An 18,622-nucleotide genomic window follows, 5' to 3' on the forward strand; every position below is an offset into this window, starting at 1 on the left:
GAAAAAGGAGTTCCTGACCAACCGCCCTCAGGCAGTTAGGTTAGGCGAACACACCTCCTCCACCTTGACACTCAACACTGGCATTCCACAGGGGTGCGTGCTGAGCCGCCTTCTCTATGCCCTCTACACCTATGACTGCGCCCCTATCCACCCTACCAACACCATCATCAAGTTTGCAGACGATATGGCTGTGGTTGGACTCATCTCAGGAGGTGACGAAACAGCCTAGAGGGATGAAGTTCAAAGATTAACAGAATGGTGTGGGGAAACTGGCCCTGAACACTTCCAAAACCAAAGCCAAAACCAGCAAGGGAAACTCATATTTGGGTGATGCACTTATTGCACAGCATCCAAATGTTATGGAGCTGCCATGATCGCCTAAGATTGAGACAGTGCGAAGTTGAAAAACAGTTTTTCAGCTTACAGGAACAATCATCGCCAGCTGAGGAGGATTGGACTATACAGCACATCTTCTCAAAGTACCACACACACATCTGATCACAGACCACAGAGTACAGAATGCGATTAAACATGCCTTAACATTTAGTGCCTAAATGAGAATTCTTTCTCCACTCTGAGAAATGTATTTTTGAAACCTATGCTCTACAAAGGAAAGGCTTGGTTGGTTCAGCTGGGGGTTTGAGAGGGACTTTACCTGAAGACAACAAATGAGTGGACCGACAGCATTCTTAGGAGGTTATGGTGAATGGTCTGTACTTGTATAGCGCTTTTCTAGTCATTTCGACCAATCAAAGCGCTTTTACATCACATCCTCATTCACCCATTCACACATCATTCATTCAGGAGGAATCTAAGTTAGAGGAGACTATCCTTTCACACACATTCACACAATTAATCTGTAAATTGGGATTCAGCGTCTTGCCCAAGGACACTTCGACATGCTGACTCATAGATGGGGATCAAACCATCGACCCTCCGATTAAATTTCTCCATATCCAGAGTTTTGTTGAATCTAAATTGTCTTCCTACCTGAACTGCTATACCAGCATGCCTTTGGTAGCCTTTTATTGACCAGACCCCTGAGCCAGACAAGCAGTATCTTCTGTACTATATGATCGTAGGTCCAGTTTGTAGAATCTCTCACTAACCATTTTATGGGAGATTGAATGAGATTTAATGTTTGGCATAGCAGGCGTCCAAATGGAAACAGGTTAAAAGTAGCAGAGACTTGGGACATGTGTCTGTCTGCTGTAGGACTTTAAGGATGATTTAATCCTAATCTTTATGTACGTTCAAATTCAGTAACTATTTTGACACGGCTGTGCACCATATTTATAGAGCAGTCTGGAACACTGGAATCAGAAAATCCTGTATTCCTCAGTGATCGTCCAGAAGTATAACGTTTTCTGCACCTCTAGGTTTGCCTCTCCAATTGACCTTGTGTCTTCAGACTGTTTTCACTGCAGGGACAGGAAAACAAACCATAGCGTGTTTTTAATGAATAAAGCTCTAGAATGCAGTGCTAGGATCTCTATCTGTCAGATCATTCAGAGAAATGACTAAGATAATTTTTATTTTAAGTAAGTTAATAAAAAATACTTTTATCACACCTAGGTGATGCATCACTTGACATAATATCCCGTCTTATCTGTACGTGCTCTCGTGTGCACACACATGTGAGGGCAGCATTTATCAGAGGTGCAGGCACCAAGGCTGAATGAGAAAAGCTGAGTTTTTGTTTTTCTTCTAAAGCTCTCAATGTTTACTTTGCTTTCTACACTGCAATTTGCAGTCTTTGTAGTCTGTGCAATGATAATATCTATCATCTAATCTACTTTAATCTAACAGATGCATGGCATTGGGGAAATTGCACTGCAGTGAGCTGTGCTGTGCATGCTGAGGAAAATCCTGCTCACAGTCTGGTTTACATTTGTTGTTACTGATCTTGTGCGTTTCAGCAACAAGGATGTGCTCCAACTCCTTGTTGAGAGTATAACAATTCATATCCCTAAAATCTTTTTAACCACAGTGAAACAGTTATATAAGTCATATATGTACATGCACAACAAACAACAACCAAAATAATAACAACTATATTCCTGACAATAGGAATGTGACTAATAATGAGCAATATGGTAACAGTGAAAAACATGACAATAGTTAATATATGAATAATAATAACACGACTAATATCAGTAAAAAGTGTCGGTGGGAGAGGAGCCCAGTGCATCATGGGAGTCCCTCGGCAGTCTGAGCCTATAGCAGCATAACTAGGGGCTGGACCGAGGCCTGAGCCAGCCCTATATAACTATAAGCTTTGTCAAAAAAGAAGATTTGAAGCCAATTCTTAAATGTAGAGAGGGTGTCTGCCCCCCGAACCCAAACTGGAAGGAGGTTCCACAGGAGAGGAGCCTGATAGCTGAAAGCTCTGGCTCCATCACTACTTTAGAGGACTTTAGGAACCACCAGTAGGCCTGCAGTCTGGGAGCACAGTGCTCTAGTGGGGTAGTACGGTACTATGAGTTCTTTAAGATATGATGGAACCTGAACATTAAGAACCTTGTAGGTGAGGAGAAGGATTTTAAACTCTATTCTGCCTATTCTATTCTGCCAATGAAGAGAAGCCAGTACAGGAGAAACATGGTCTCTTCTTTTAGTTCTCGTCAGAACACGAGCAGCAGTGTTCTGGACCAGCTGGAGAGTCTTTAACGACTTATTGGGGCAGTCTGATAATAATGAGTTACAATAGTCCAACCTAGAAGTGACAAATGTGTGGACTAATTTTTCTGCATCATTCATAGACAAGATGGGCCCGATTTTAGCAATATTATGTAGATGGAAAAAGGCAGTCCTGGAAATGTGGTTTATGTGGGAGTTAAAGGACAAATCCTGATCAAAGATAACTGCCAGATTCCTCACAGTGGAGCTAGAGGCCAGAGTAATGCCATCCAGAGTATATATGTTGTTAGAAAATGTGTCTCTAAGATGTTTAGGGCCAAGCAGAATAACTTCACTTTTGTCTGAGTTTAGCAGCAGAAAGTTGCTGCTCATCCAGGACTTTATGTCCTTAAGGCAGACTTGGAGTTTAGTCAACTGATTGGATCATCTGGCTCCATTGATAAGTATAATTGGGTATCATCTGCACAACAGTGGAGTGTTTCCTGATAATATTACCCAGAGGAAGCACATATAAGGTAAATAATATTGGTCCAAGCACTGAACCTTGTGGAACTGGACAGAGGACTCATTGTTAACATGTACAAACTGAAATCGATCCAATAAATAGGACATAAACCAGCTTAATGTGGTTCCTTTTATGCCAATGAAGTGTTCCAGTCTCTGTAACAGGATGTCATGGTCAATGGTATAAAACGCAGCACTCAGCTCTAACAAGACCAGGACAGAGAGAAGTCCTCTGTCTGATGCCATAAGAAGATCGTTTGTAGGAGAGGTGTAATTACCGCTATTTTAAATGACTATAGTCATTTAAAGTTAGTAAAGACTGGACGATCATATCCAGAAGAGATGTGTCAGTTAAGGGCAGGACTTCCTTAACCCTCCTGTTGTCCTCATATTCTGTATACACCCCGTGTCCTCCGGGTCAAAATGACCCATCTTCGTTAAACCCCCAATATAAGCAGCTTAATTGAATTTAAAACACCAAATCTTATTTTGCTTGAAGAAACAACTTCATTCACCACCATTCACCACAAATTGTGTGAATACCTGAGTTTTCCCTCTTCACCTGGCAGAAAGACTGCATTTATTCAAGACACCACTCGTTGCTATTATTGTTTCCTGTATAGGTGGTAAGCAATATTTGAATAGTATTTCTATAGCTTAAGAAAGAATAGAAATGTGCAAAAAGGAGTTTTGAATGCATTTTTATTATTTTTATTTTTTTTGCCAGTGAACGATGTAAGAAAATATACAATACAAAAATGTGAACATGTGAACCAAACAACATAACTCATTCAACTAATTAGCACATGTAGGGCAGTATGCAAGTGCACAGCCTTTGCAGATATATTTCTTACACCTGCAGCACACAGTATGTGTTTTACAGTCCTTCTTTGGCAGGCAGAACTGACATCTCTTCCTTTTACTTGCCGCAGCTGGGGCAGCGGCTGTGGCAGCTGGATCCTCAGGTTGATCAGGAGTTCTGGCACTCTGAATAGCTTTCACAACTGCTGCAGAGGCTTCTGTGCGGGGGACATGCTTCCTTCTTTCAATGAGTGGAGTTACAAGTGCCTTTCCTAGCTGCTCCAGGAACACCCTCCTCTTGTTCTGCTTACGAGGCATCCAGGTCGGGTTGATCTCTCTCCAAATCACAAAGGCATTGTAGGAGGAAACATCAATGATGTTGTGGAAGATGACCAGGGGCCAGCGGGCAGTCATCCTTCTGCAGCTGTATGTTCCAATCACCTTATCTAGGTTGTCCACACCTCCTTTGTTGCAGTTGTAGTCTAGGATGATGGGTGGCTTCCTGTCCTCACGATCGCTAATGTCAGCGTCTGTGTGCAGTGTGCTCAGAAGTACTACATTCTTGTTTTTCTTTGGGAGGTAGGAAACTAGAGTGGTGGTGGGTGTGAAGGCAAACTTTGATGAGAAGACCTCTCTCTCTTTTGATGCAAGCAGTGCAGGTGGGAGCTCAGGCTTGTTCTTTCGAACTGTGCCAACCATGGTGATCTTCCTCTTCAGGAGCTGCTGTCCAAGTTCATAAGAGGTGAAGAAATTGTCACATGTCACATTGTGACCCCTCAGTCCCTCTGTCACATCAAGCACAACTCGCATCCCCTGGTTCTTCTCTGGGCCTCCACTGGTCGGCTTCCCGGTGTAGACTTGCATCTTCCAAGCGTAGCTTGATTTGGCATCGCAAGCCACCCATGATTTGATCCCATATTTTGCTGGCTTGCTGGGCATATACTGCCGGAAAGGACAACGACCTTTGGACAGAAGAGATTAGCATCAGTGATTAGTATCAGTGTCACAGAAAACAGTCATAGAAATCAATAGTGAAAATCACTTTTATTACAAATATGAAAATAAATTACCACTAAATGGAACCAGTTGCTCATCCACTGTTACATCAGGCCCTGGGTTGTAGAGGTAGGGCAGCCGCTCCACCCACTTGTCCCAGACCTCTCTTATGGCTGCAAGTTTGTCTGTCACACGTCTTGCTGGTCTTGACTCCCGATTATCAAATCGTAGCAGTCTTGAGTAGGTGTGAAAGAGTTTGAGTGGCATTGTGGCTCGGAAAATTGGCCTTCCACTCTCTGCATCCCATAGACTAGCTGCAGCCTCACCTCGGGACCTGTATACACCTGCTAAGATTAGCAGCCCTAAGTAGGCATGCAGGTCAGTCTCATCCATCCTTTTCCAGCTGTCTCCATATTTGTGAAAACCCTCCAGATTTGTCATCTCCAGGATTATTTTTTCTATTGCTGGTGTGATGAACAGGTAGAATGTAGAGACAATGTCATGGGCATGAGAAACGGCATACCTTGTGGGTCCTGGGGTCATCCTTATGACATTTTGTTCTGCCACCCTGCCGTGTTTGTCATATGCTGCCGAGGACCATGTTATTTTGCCGTTTTTTGAAAGGAAAGTCTCTCTTTCAGCTTCAGGGATTTCTTCTTCTTCTGAAGAGGATTCATCATGCTCTGGGTTGTATTCCTCCCCATCTTCTTCTTCTGATACATCCTCCACTTCCTCTTCTGAATCAGAGTTGTCTTGCTGGACATCTGAAAAAATCAGCTCTAGAGCCTGTTCGACATTATGACGCGCACTCATGGCTTCAGCACAGAGATAATTTGGGGTACTGTCATCTGCAGCACCTTTATAGCCTCTGGGAATCCACAGACAAAGGGGCAATATTGTTACATTTGGGTCAGATCAAAGGCAGTGCAGTCCGCAAGAAGACCACCTGTCTTGTCTTGTTTATGTCTGCTACTGATTGATCTGAGACAGAACTAAAACCTTCTCACATTCTGTGGTGTGTAACTAACTCTGTGACTGTGATTTCAACTCAATTTGACTGTCGGGTCATTTTGACCCGAAGACGATCTTTGTACCTTTTTTTGTACAGCTTACATGGAAATGTGAATAAAGGCGACAATTCACTTTTTCTAATGTTGGGGTCAATCTAGGAAAAGTCATCAAATTTCAAGTTGAAAAAATATCGTTTAGGGGAATTTTTTTTGGTTTTTAACACAGTAGCGGGTCATTTTGACCCGAGGACAACAGGAGGGTTAAGTAGCCCAGTAAGAATGGGGTCTAGGAGACAAATTGACGGTTTGGATGAATTGAAGCCAATTCAGTAAGATCAATTGGAGAAAAACAGTCCAAATGCACATTAAGCCCAACAGCTGTTTCCATGATTCAAGTTCAAGTTTGAGGTTGAATCAGAGCCTGTTGAGGGCAGGAGATGATGAATTACACCAAGGAGTTTGTCTCTTTTCTTTAATTATCATCTTTTTTAGAGGGGTGATAGAGTCGAGTGTCATTCGCAGGGAGTCTGCAGCACTATCGACCAGATAATCGATTTGGGAGGAGCTAAGATTAGCATAGGGGTCTTCTATTGTATTGAGACATGGCATTAGCTTAAATGCTGATGCAACGCTATCAGATAGGCATCTAGTGAGGACATTTTATCAAGTGACGCATAGTCTAATAAAATGAAATGGTATCAGGTAATGGTCTGATAGAATAGAGTTTTGTGGAAAGACTGTATTACAGGGGTGCCCAATAGGTAGATCGCGTGACATTAAAAAGAAAAAAGTCGTGTTTGCGACTTGATTGACGTACAGGGCGGCCAGTCTGAGATCTCTTCTCTGCTACGGGTTGCAGGCAGGGACATGCACGCGGTCAAACGCGCTAGCTACTGCAAAACTCCAGCGAGCGAAGTGAATTAGTGTAATAACAAGGGTTACATTAGTTGCAGTTTGTAGTGTACACCAACATATATTGTAAGTATACTCAGTATATATAGAAATGAATATATGTTTAGCATTTTTAATGTAGGTAGATCATTTTGACCTGGTCATTTTAAAAGTAGCTCACGAGCCAAAAAAGTGTGGCCACCCCTGCTGTATTACAACTTGGACCCAGAATCAGGAAAGACTCAAATGCACAACGCCAGATACTTTCAGACAGTTGAACAACTAATGACAAGCAATACGTACAATGGCTTAACTTGAATTCAAAGGCAACCTGGACACTTGGACAAGACAAGACAATCGGGCACAGGACAAAGGGAGACGCAGACTATTTATACAAGAGGTAATGGGAAACAGGTGGAAACAATCAGGGCGGGGCAGACAATCACACAAGGGCAGGAAGTCAAACAACCTGAAACGAGAGGAGAGTCAGATTTCATAATAAGACAGGAAGTGAGAGACAAGACTAGGCACGAGTGAACTAGACAAACTTAACAGATAGGACGGGACATAACAGACTGTTAACCGTTCACTTTCAATACCATATGCCAGACCAAGGTCAAGGGTGTGGTCAAGGGAGTGAGTGGGTTCATTTACACTCTGGGAGAAGCCAATCGAGTCCAATAATGAGATGAAAGCAGTGCTCAGACATCATTATCATCGTCCACATGAATATTAAAGTCACCTACTATAATTACTTTGTCCACACTAAGGACTAAATCTGATAGAAACTCTGAGAATTCAGTGAGGAATTCAGAGTAGGGACCAGGAGGGAGGTACACTGTAACTAATAAGACTGGCTTTAGTGGTTTCTAGGTTGGATGAGAGAAACTAAGAACAAGGCTTTCAAATGAATTATTGTTGAATTTAGGTCTCGGCTTGATTAATAAGCTGGAGTTAAAAAAGGCCGCAGCTCCACCTCCTCATCCAGTCTGGAGGAATGTGAGTATTAATATGACTGGGGTGAGTGGCTTCATTAAGGCTAACATACTCTTCATGGTGCAGCCAGGTTTCAGTCAGACACAATAAATCAATATGATGGTCTGATATCAGATCATTTACTAAAACAGCTTTGGATGGCAGAGATCTGATGTTTAACAGTCCACATTTAACTCTCCTGTCCTGCTGGACTTTGCCAGTGGTGGTATTAACTTTGATGAGATTTTTATGCTGAACTCCACTGCTGTTGGACTTAATAGACCTAAATGATCTGAGTGGTTGGGTGACGGACACAGTCTCTATGGGATGTTGGGTGGGTGACTGTTCTAATGGAGGAGCAGAGAAGCGTGTAGGACTGCAGCTCTGCCTCCTGGTCTCAACCCTGGATTGTCAAATCCACATAATCTTATTTCATTCACATAATTTTATTTTTCTTGTTGTGCTCTGATAAGACTTAGATTTCCTTCAACCGAACATAATTTCAAGTAGGTTGTAAAATAACAAGGCTGACAGTTGTCTTCTTCACTATGACATCAACATCAAGCAGCCCCTACTGTACCCAAGTGGATGAACAAACTGCTCAATGGGCCGCAGGGACATGCAGAGACCTTGGCTAAATTTAAGAAAAATGCACCAACACACCATGTCCATGGTCCATGGTTTGTAGCCGTCATCACACCTTTCATATGCAGCATGTAAGTGCAACATCAAAATAAAACATTTAGTGGTATCTAGCGTGAGCTTGCAGATTGTAACAAACTGAATCCCCCTCGGCTCACTCCTCCCATTATAAACATGTAATTCAAGCTACCACTTTAATTTAAAAACACAGGAGGCGCCATGGTGGACTCCATGGAGGAGGACCTTCTGTAAATATAAGGGGCTCATTAACGAAAACACAACAATTCTTAGTCTCCGATGATAATACACCACCAAGAAAACAATAATGAATATCATATTCCATTTCTGTCAGTAGTTAAATTAGAGATTTTGTCAAAGTGTCTTAAAACAAGACATGGCATAAAGATGAAGGAAAAGCACTGGATTGGAAGTTTTTATTGTATTAGTGGTGCATATTACTGTCCCCAGTTCAGCTGGCTGCTTGGTAATCCAGCCTTGAGCAAAATGCAACATCATCCTCACATGATTGGCTCGCAGCGGCAAGGCTGTTTCTAGTCTGTGCAAAGCTAGACTGAGCACATGCTGGATCTGTCTTTGCACTGGACACAGAGATGAAGCTCATACGAACCTTCTCATCTCACTGTGGGGACGACGGCAAACATCTACTTCCCAAAATGGTACTAGATAAAAGTGCCTGATGGCACAAACTGTTACTTTCAGCTTCAGTCCATAATGACTGAAAGGCATTAACTCTGGGTGTGTCACTCAGTTACAGTGCTCCTTTAAAGGGGGGGCAGATAGTTGGGAGTGAGATAAAGCTAGAGACTCTCTGTGCTCTCTGTTAAGCTTTCTTCATACTTTTAGCCCACAAACATATTTATATCCAGCCAATTGGATTATTACATATCACCCTCTATCTGAGACCCCAAAGAGCCAGAAGGGCAGATGAGTCCATTTAGGGCATAATGGTGTTATGCTTGTTGTGATTTGATAGTTAATCAAAAAGAGCACACACACATACACATATAAGAGCACCATTACTGACTGTGTTGTGCCCCTGGCAGTAAAAGCCATCGGGCCTTAGCCACTAACAGGGTTTTTATGGACCAGACCACCATCCGGAGATCTCTACTGACAAAATCTCTCTCACACACACACACACACACACACACACACACACACACTTCCCTCTTCTTTGTTTTCTCTCACAGCCTCATCTCGTCCTCCTCCTCTCCTAATTATCATCATCATCTTCATCATCCAGATCTCTCTTCCTCTCCTCAGAGAACATCCAGTCTTGTAATGTTTTTAATCTGCACCTGGTTGGTTTTCATTTCTTCATCCTCATTCTCTTCCTCATGTTGTGCACTCTTCCCTCAGGCTGTAACCTCAGAACAGCCGTTTCAGTCACACAGTAAATCATGAGAGAACTAACTTACCATGTCTGCGGTGCTGTGCAGTGCTGTGGTCAAAGTTCACATTCTATAGTACAGACCAATGCAACCAGTGACTACATATGCCGACAGGGTTGAATGTGATTAAAACCACATAGTAAAGCAGTGAATCCGTTATTGTTTGTTTTAGTTGCAAATTAGAATGTGTGAAACCGAATGAATTGGATGTGATGTGGAAATTAATCAACTCCACAGAACAATCAGCAGAGAAAACCTTTTTGTACAGAGTACAGACATGCTAGCAGCTCTATCAGATTGTCTTTATAGTTGGGGCAGCAGTGCATTGACTTAAATGCTAACAGCCACATGCTAACATGCTGATATGTTGCTACAGTGTCCAGACATCACGGTTTGTCTGAGAATGACCTGAGTTCAAGCTGGGTGCCCCGAATGCCAACAAAAATAATAAAAATGTCCTGGTTTTCAATATTTACTACCAAACAGTCCTGGTTTTCCTCTTAATTAAGAACATATAATATCATACTAGTTTCAGGGCTTATATAGACATTACTAATGTTCCACTATTACTAACTGTACCACTAGGGTTGTCACTTTCAATATGGGAAAAAATAGGGACACCTTGCCAGCACAAATGATTTGTGCTTTTTATGTATCACTTTAAAGCCCTCTGCTATTCACAACATGAATGTAATGGAAATAAAGAGCAGCAGCAACCATAGACAATAACAATGATTAAAATAACATTTGGAAAACATACGAACAGACTGATAAACTCAGCAATAGCAAATGATCTAGCAAACCGCCGATTATGTGCTGTGATATATATATAATACATATACAGTACTGTGCAAAGGTTTTAGACAGATGTGAAGAAATGCTGTAAAGTAAGAATGCTTTCAAAAATGTAAATATAAAAATGTAATGATTGTCAATTTACAAAATTCAAAGTGAGCGGACAGAAGAAAAATCTAAATTAAATAAATATTTGGTGTGACCACCCTTTGCCTTCAGAACAGCATCAGTTCTTCTAGGTACACTTGTACACAGTTTCTGAAGGAACTCAGCAGGCAGTGGTTCCAAACATGTTGGAGAACTAACCACAGACCTTCTGTGGATGTCGGCTGCCTCAGATCTTCTGCACATTCTTCTTCCCCGACAGACTGGATGATGTTGAGATCAAGGCTCCTTGTTCTTCTTTATGCTGAAGATAGATCCTAATGACACTGGCTGTATGTTTGGGCTTGTTGTCCTGCTGCAGAATACATTTGGGGCTAATCAGAGGCCTCCCTGATGGTATTACATGATGGATAAGTATCTGTCTGTATTTCTCAGCATTGAGAACACCATTAACTCTGACCAAATCCTCAACTCCATCTGCAGAAATGCAGCCCCAAACTTACAAGGAACCTCCAGCAGCTCTACTGTTGCCTGCAGACACTCATTATTGTTCTGCTCTCCAGCCCTTGGGTGAACAAACTTCCTGCAGCCAAATGTGCTTGCCTCATCAGTGCAGAGCACCTGCTGCCATTTTTCTGCTCCTTAGTTCCAACGTTTTCATGCATAGTTGAGTCTCTTGTCCATGTTTCCATGTCGGAGGTTTGGCTTTTTGGCCACAGTTCTTCCATGAAGACCACTTCTGGCCAGACTTCTGAGCTGATGGCCCTGCTGGACATCTTCTGATTCTGAAGGGAAGTAAATGTAATGGATCTTTGATCTGCTGCACTAAGTTTCCTTGGCCGACCAATGAGGCGAAACGAGAGGAGAGTCAGATTTCATAATAAGACAGGAAGTGAGAGACAAGACTAGGCACGAGTGAACTAGACAAACTTAACAGATAGGACGGGACATAACAGACTGTTAACCGTTCACTTTCAATACCATATGCCAGACCAAGGTCAAGGGGTTGAATTTAGGTCTAGGCTTGATTAATAAGCTGGAGTTAAAAAAGGCTGCAGCTCCACCTCCTCATCCAGTCTGGAGGAATATGAGTATTAATATGACTGGGGTGAGTGGCTTCATTAAGGCTAACATGTTCTTTATGGTGCAGCCAGGTTTCAGTCAGACACAATAAATCAATATGATGGTCTGATATCAGATCATTTACTAAAACAGCTTTGGATGGCAGAGATCTGATGTTTAACAGTCCACATTTAACTCTCCTGTCCTGTTGGACTTTGCCAGTGGTGGTATTAACTTTGATGAGATTTTTATGCTGAACTCCACTGCTGTTGGACTTAATAGATCTAAATGATCTGAGTGGTTGGGTGACGGACATGGTCTCTATGGGATGTTGGGTGGGTGACTGTTCTAATGGAGGAGCAGAGAAGCGTGTAGGACTGCAGCTCTGATGATCATTAGCACCTGTTTGGTATAACTGGTTAATCATACACCTGACTATGATGTTACAAATCCCTGACTGTGTGTAAGTGTACCTGGAAGAATTGATGTTGTGGTGAAGGTAAAGGGTGGTCACACCAAAATACAGATTTGATTTAGATTTTTCTTTTGTTCACTCACTTTGCATTTTGTAAATCCACTTTTGGATTTTGGACTTTTGCACAGTATCTCGCACACACAAGCTCATGTGCAAAGGTGTTCTGTTCTGGTTTCAGCAGGTAAAATGTTGTCTTAGAGTGAGGTAAGATATTTATAGTTTGCCAAGAGTTTGCAAAGCTACTTGACTCATCGAGACATATTTTGATTCAAACCCAAGCTTTTGTTGTGTTTGTGACCTGTGATTCAACATCATCTGCATTGTAGTTTCTAATTCATAGTAAACGCACCAAAAGAAAACCCTTAAAAGAAATAATCTTAAACCCTAAAAAAGGGAACCCTAAAAGATACTAGCCTAATCCTGACCCCCAAACCTGTGTCTGTGTGTGTGTGTGTAGGGTTAGGGTTAACCCTAACCCTACACACGCACACACACTAAATAAATAGCTGGATCATTTTCAACAGATTTTCACCTAAATTTTATATATTTATATGGAGTAATGTTTTCTTGCTACAGTAAGATGCTTTTCACTGCACTGCATGCATCGCGGCTTGTCTTTCATGGGAGAACAGAAGTCTCACAGGGATTCGTTCAGATTAATTTATGACATAGAAACTCTGCCGACTGTTTTCTACCCATAATCAAGAATATTTTTTTCCTCAGTTAATATCTGTCTCTTTCCATCAAGAACAATTTCCTCCCTGTGAGAGCTTTTCCTGTAGCCTGGGTCAGCATCCATTTCATAAGGTCCAAGACACACACACACACACACACACACACACACACACACACACACACACACACACACTGACTACATCTCTGTCTTTAAGACCTGAACACGTTTTTCACTGACATTCACTCACATTTACACTCAGGAGGTTGAGACAGCTGTAGTCTCTCTGATTAGTAGCTGGTATTTACCATTTCACCAAGAGTTTTTACAATTTTTTCTGTTGAATACTGTAAAAACAATTACAAACTGTACTCCTACTTTGTCAATATACAGCATTATTACTATATTAACAATAAATACAATAACTACACTCAAAATTATTGAACCCCCATTACAAATTAGGTGCATTGGCAAAATGTACAAACTTTCAGCTGTGTTCCATGAACAACACAAACAAGAACAATTGAAATAGCTCAACACAACTAATATTACAGGTGGTTTTGTATTTGTGCTTAGAATTCTAAGCAAATGAGCCATGCTTCCAGAATCATGTAAGAAGTTGAGAAGAATCTTAATTGCACTGATAGGAAAGTGAGATTAATTTTAAACTTTTCTTCAAGGTTCTGAAAAACATAAGTTGAGAAAAATAATTTAGACGTCAGGTATGTATCAAGTTTGCCGCTATCTTGCCTGTTGTTTTTTGTTGTTAACATCTTCTGAAAAAACTGTATACAGTGCATACAGGCTGTTATTTATGTGTATATATATATACATATATATATGCTGTATAGTTCAGAAATATTTATACAATACAATTCACAAGTCTAAGGTATTGTGATGTACATACAATATAGTATATTGCGTTTTAATGTCATCTGTCCATTCATTTCATTTTTTTGTATTTCATTTAAATGGTTATATATTAGTTATATATTTATAATATTCTGTGATTTGAGGAATTAGCTTCTTCATGTGAGAAAAAGGGACATATTAACAGGATTACCGAGGTAAAACTTATGAGTTCACCCATATTTATACATTGCAAAAAATTGAGCAGTTGGTTTGTTAGTTTACTAGAAAAGAATATACCATTACATCGTATATCTATCTTCTCTGAACAAAATAGCTGTTACTCATCTTCCAATTATTCATTTGTTTTTGAGTGTAATCCTCTGACAGGTCACTACCATGGGCACCTTCACCACTGCAGGCTGCAGTCATTTGAAAATATAATAATGTTATCATTCAAATATTTTTATGATGTTATTTTGCAAAGGGTTAAGTAAATACAGCAATATGAGTGTGTGCTATCTTTTCCCTAATCCATAGACTGTAGTCTGAATGCTCCCAGGGGGCACATCTCCATATTGACACACAGGGCTTTCAATGTGGCTCTTAGAAGACTTTTAAGACATATGGACCAATAATCCAGGCAACAGAGGCATGACACAGAAGTCTTGTTGTAGCTGAGTCTCATCCTCTTAGGCATTTTATACCAAAATACATAAATTAGCCAGTTATAGTCAGCTGGTCATGTTTGACAGGCCCTCATGTTCTTTCACAATCTAATTCTATCTTCTGTGTCCTATTCCCTACTTTCTAACCTCATTATTAATTCCTGCATTATTCATTTTCCAAACCCTCCTCCACATGTCTTGCTTTTCTTTTAGGTGGGATGTAATGCTGTGGGGAAGTGTTTCAGGTACAGTCAAGCAGCTCCATGTCACCTGGTAGGAGCTACAATGCCCCCACCAAAGTGGTTAGCTGTCCCTTGCAACCATGTAACCATAGAGAAGGCTCAGAGGTGAAGCTAATCCTGTCAGCAAGTTTGCCTTGTTGACTCTTCTATGACCCCAAACTGCCCTTCAGACAGGACAAAGAGATAGTGATGAAAGAAGAACCTGGCAGATCAACATCCATGCACCTGATCCAGCCACCGCTGCAAGAGATCGTGTGAGTGAGGGGCTGCAAGGGCCACACTGATGGATGTGATGAGGATGATCCTCTGCCTGGAGATTATATTGTGGACGATCTTCCAGCTGGGGACATCATGACTGACGACAACCACACAAAGCAACACATCCATTGGTGATGCTTAATGGTTGCCCTGTCCAATTGTATCAGGCCACCAGGGTCAGTTGGTGTCCCTGTGTGGACCAGGAAGTTGGGGGACCCCTTATCCATGAGACTGTTGTCCTGGTGAATGCTGGGAGGCTTTCCTACACACCTATCCTGCCCCAGAATGGTCCAATAGTAAAAGAATAAAAGAATAGCAAAAGATCATCAAAACTTTCATTGTAGCATTATATCATCACTGTAGAATCATCATTAGAAACAACCTTTTCCTCAAACCTGACACACTCAGCCATTTTTGGAATAAAAACAACTCAGTCTCCCTCTTCTGTAATGTAATGTATCCCTTATCTCAATACGTTAATGGACAACTACTCCCTAATTTCTTACCATTAATGTATTCAGTTTCTTGCTGATTTTCAAAAATATTAGCTAGCAGCTTTTTTCCTAATTTATATGGATCTTTTTTTTGTATAATTTGACCAAAGTGCAGAGGGAGGCGTAAACCAATCCTGGTCAACCTGATTATCTGTGGTCGTTTTATCTTTTAAGTCATCAATACGAGGCCCCTTATGCCTGCCGTTATTGGTCAGAACAAGACAGCATGTTATGTTGTTATATTGATGCCTTCAGCTGTCCTTATGCCTCACCGGACCACACACACACACACACACTCATACACAAGTTTCATATTCTCCAATGTCCTACTGTGCACACACACACACATACATCCCAAACCAACTTTATAACTTATCTCTTCTCATTTAGCCACGTTAATGGAAGCAGACCGCAGATCCAGCACAGTTTTAAATCCCACTGTTAAGTTCCCAGCGTTCACTAATGCTTCCCCACAATTTACTAATGCTCCTTTGCCACAAAATCCCACGAGTCAGCAACTCTCAACAGCCCCTCCTCTCACATATACACACAGAAACACACACAAACACACAGAGGCCGCTATGGCTCATTAAGTGGCATTAGAGCCTCTTTCTGGCAGGTTATTCTGACTTCATGGCACCACAGTAGCATTCCACAGTCACCATGTAAGACTCTAAGTCTCACCACACATTTCACATCACAAACCACTGCTAATGCACTGGTCACAATATTACAACGTGCTGCAGACCATCACCAGGGGACCCATATAGTCCCTTGAATGTGTTACTGTGTCTGCTTTATCTGCATGTTCCCTTCAGAAAGCCATGGTATGGCAACCATTTCTAAAATAAAAAGACATAAAAGCCCCACATATAGATAATGGAGGCTGCAATGTTCATCACACTGTACAGGACATTTCTTCATAGTATTCCTGGTTGTAAAGAACAACAATATGTTTGTCCCTCAGATTATACCAGAAGAACAGCCAGGGGTCATTAAGGTCAACAGCGGTTCATCCTCTGGGAGGATCATGTCATGTTGTCAGTGAAATTAATCATCTAGGCCATGAATTGCCATTTTCATTGTTATAGAATCTGACCAGTAGCTGTCAAAATTAAATGGACCAAAGTGCTGGACTGAAAGGCTTTTTTAGTTTTAAAAGCTATAGAAAGGCCTTCTGTAATGTCAGAGCCTCCTATTACTCCTCACTGATAGAAGAAAATAAAAACAACCCTAGATTTCTGTTCAGCACGTTAGCCAGGCAAGAGCCAGAACTCCATTGATCCTTGTGATCCTTTAGAGCTCAGTAGCAATGACTTCATGAGCTTCTTTAATGATAAACTTCGAAATATTAGAAACAAAATCCATCACCTCCTGCCCTCAACAGGCTCTGATTCAACCTCAGACTCAGGAATCATGGAAACAGCTCTTAGACCTGATGTGCATTTGGACTGTTTTTCTTCAATTGATCTTCCTGAATTGGCTTAAATAATCTCCTCATCCAAACCGTCAACATGTCTCCTAGACCCCATTCCTGCTGGGCTACTTAAGGAAGTCTCCTTAATGGATATGATCAACCAGTCTTTACTAACAGGCTACGTACCACAGTCCTTTAAAGTAGCAGTAATTAAACCTCTCCTGAAAAAGCCTACTCTTGATTCAGGTGTATTAGCCAACTATAGACCTTTATCCAACCTTCCCTTTGACTGACTGGAACACTTCATTGGCATAAAAGGAACCACATTAAGCTGGTTTAAGTCCTATTTATTGGATCGATTTCAGTTTGTACATGTTAACAATGAGTCCTCTGTCCACACTAAAGTTAGACATGGAGTTCCACAAGGTTCAGTGCTTGGACCGATATTATTTACCTTATATATGCTTCCTCTGGGTAATATTATCAGGAAAACACTCCATTAATTTCCACTGTTATGCAGATGATATCCAATTATACTTATAATTATCAATAAAGCCAGATGAATCCAATCAGTTGACTAAACTCCAAGTCTGCCTTAAGGACATAAAGTCCTGGATGAGCAGCAATTTTCTGCTGCTAAAGTCAGACAAAACTGAAGTCATTCTGCTTGGCCCCAAACATCTTAGAGACACATTTTCTAATAATATAGCTGCTCTGGATGGCATTACTCTGGCCTCCAGCTCCACTGTGAGGAATCTGGGAGTTATCTTTGATCAGGATTTGTCCTGAAAAAAATTTACATGCTGTAATGTTCAAAAAACACATTATTTTTCTCATCCTGTTATACTGCATAGTGCTCTATTCAGCCTCTTTCTGAACGCTCCATTTTAGCTTCTGTCTCTTTAAGACCCCCTTCTCGGAAAGCTTAATCCACTCTGATTGGTCAGTTGTTACAAGCTTGAGCAGGCAACGTATCAGCTCTGCTGTTTCCAAAGCACAAGGCCTTAAAGTGTAGGAGTCCAGAATCCCGAGGATGGAAGAACATCATTCTGTGTTTGGAATGGCAGTGGACTTGACTTCACCATCTCAGCTCTTAGTACATATCTGCTACAATAATCTTCATTAAAATGTGTATTTACAATAAAATTAAATATAATATTAAACACAACTCTGCCTCATTTTATTAAATGACAAAATACAATGAAATACAAATAATCAATATATGAATATATACACACGTGTGTGTGTGTGTGTGTGTGTGTGTGTGTGTGTGTGTGTGTGTGCGTACATATATACATATGTGTTAGGTTAGGTTTTTCTTTTAATTACAAGATTTTAATTACAAAAACAGGATCAAAGTCCCTTGAAAAGGTACATACAATTGAAAACTTATCCTTGCTGCTTTCTTTTCTGGAGTTGACATGAAACCAGCCTTTAGGCTCTTTTCTTTTAGCCCCTCCTGGTATACTAGCTTACCTGTGGAGCCTCATACAGGATAAAGGCAGACATCTTTGCCATGCCACTGGCCACTGTCTGTCAGGGAATGATGACAATCCTCCACAGATTCCACAATTAATTTCCCAAAATCCTGAAGAGATGGAGGAGGTGGGCCTAACTTTGCTCGCCTGGCCATGAAGCATTCCATTATGCTGCTGATGCCATCAGGGTTCTTCCTCCTGCAGATCTACAGAAGATATAACATATATATAACAG

At 41.2% G+C, this 18,622-nt stretch overlaps 2 pseudogenes; both read right to left on the reverse strand.

Annotated features, from left to right (window-relative positions):
* Nucleotides 1–2,217: 2,217 nt before the first annotated feature.
* Nucleotides 2,218–5,484, reverse strand: LOC139201946 (piggyBac transposable element-derived protein 4-like; annotated as a pseudogene).
* Nucleotides 5,485–6,365: 881 nt separating this feature from the next.
* On the reverse strand, nucleotides 6,366–18,418 carry LOC139201947 (uncharacterized; annotated as a pseudogene).
* Between the last annotated feature and the right edge of the window lie 204 nt (nucleotides 18,419–18,622).

Source organism: Pempheris klunzingeri, chromosome 5, assembly GCF_042242105.1.
Source record: "Pempheris klunzingeri isolate RE-2024b chromosome 5, fPemKlu1.hap1, whole genome shotgun sequence".
Lineage (NCBI taxonomy): Eukaryota > Metazoa > Chordata > Actinopteri > Acropomatiformes > Pempheridae > Pempheris > Pempheris klunzingeri.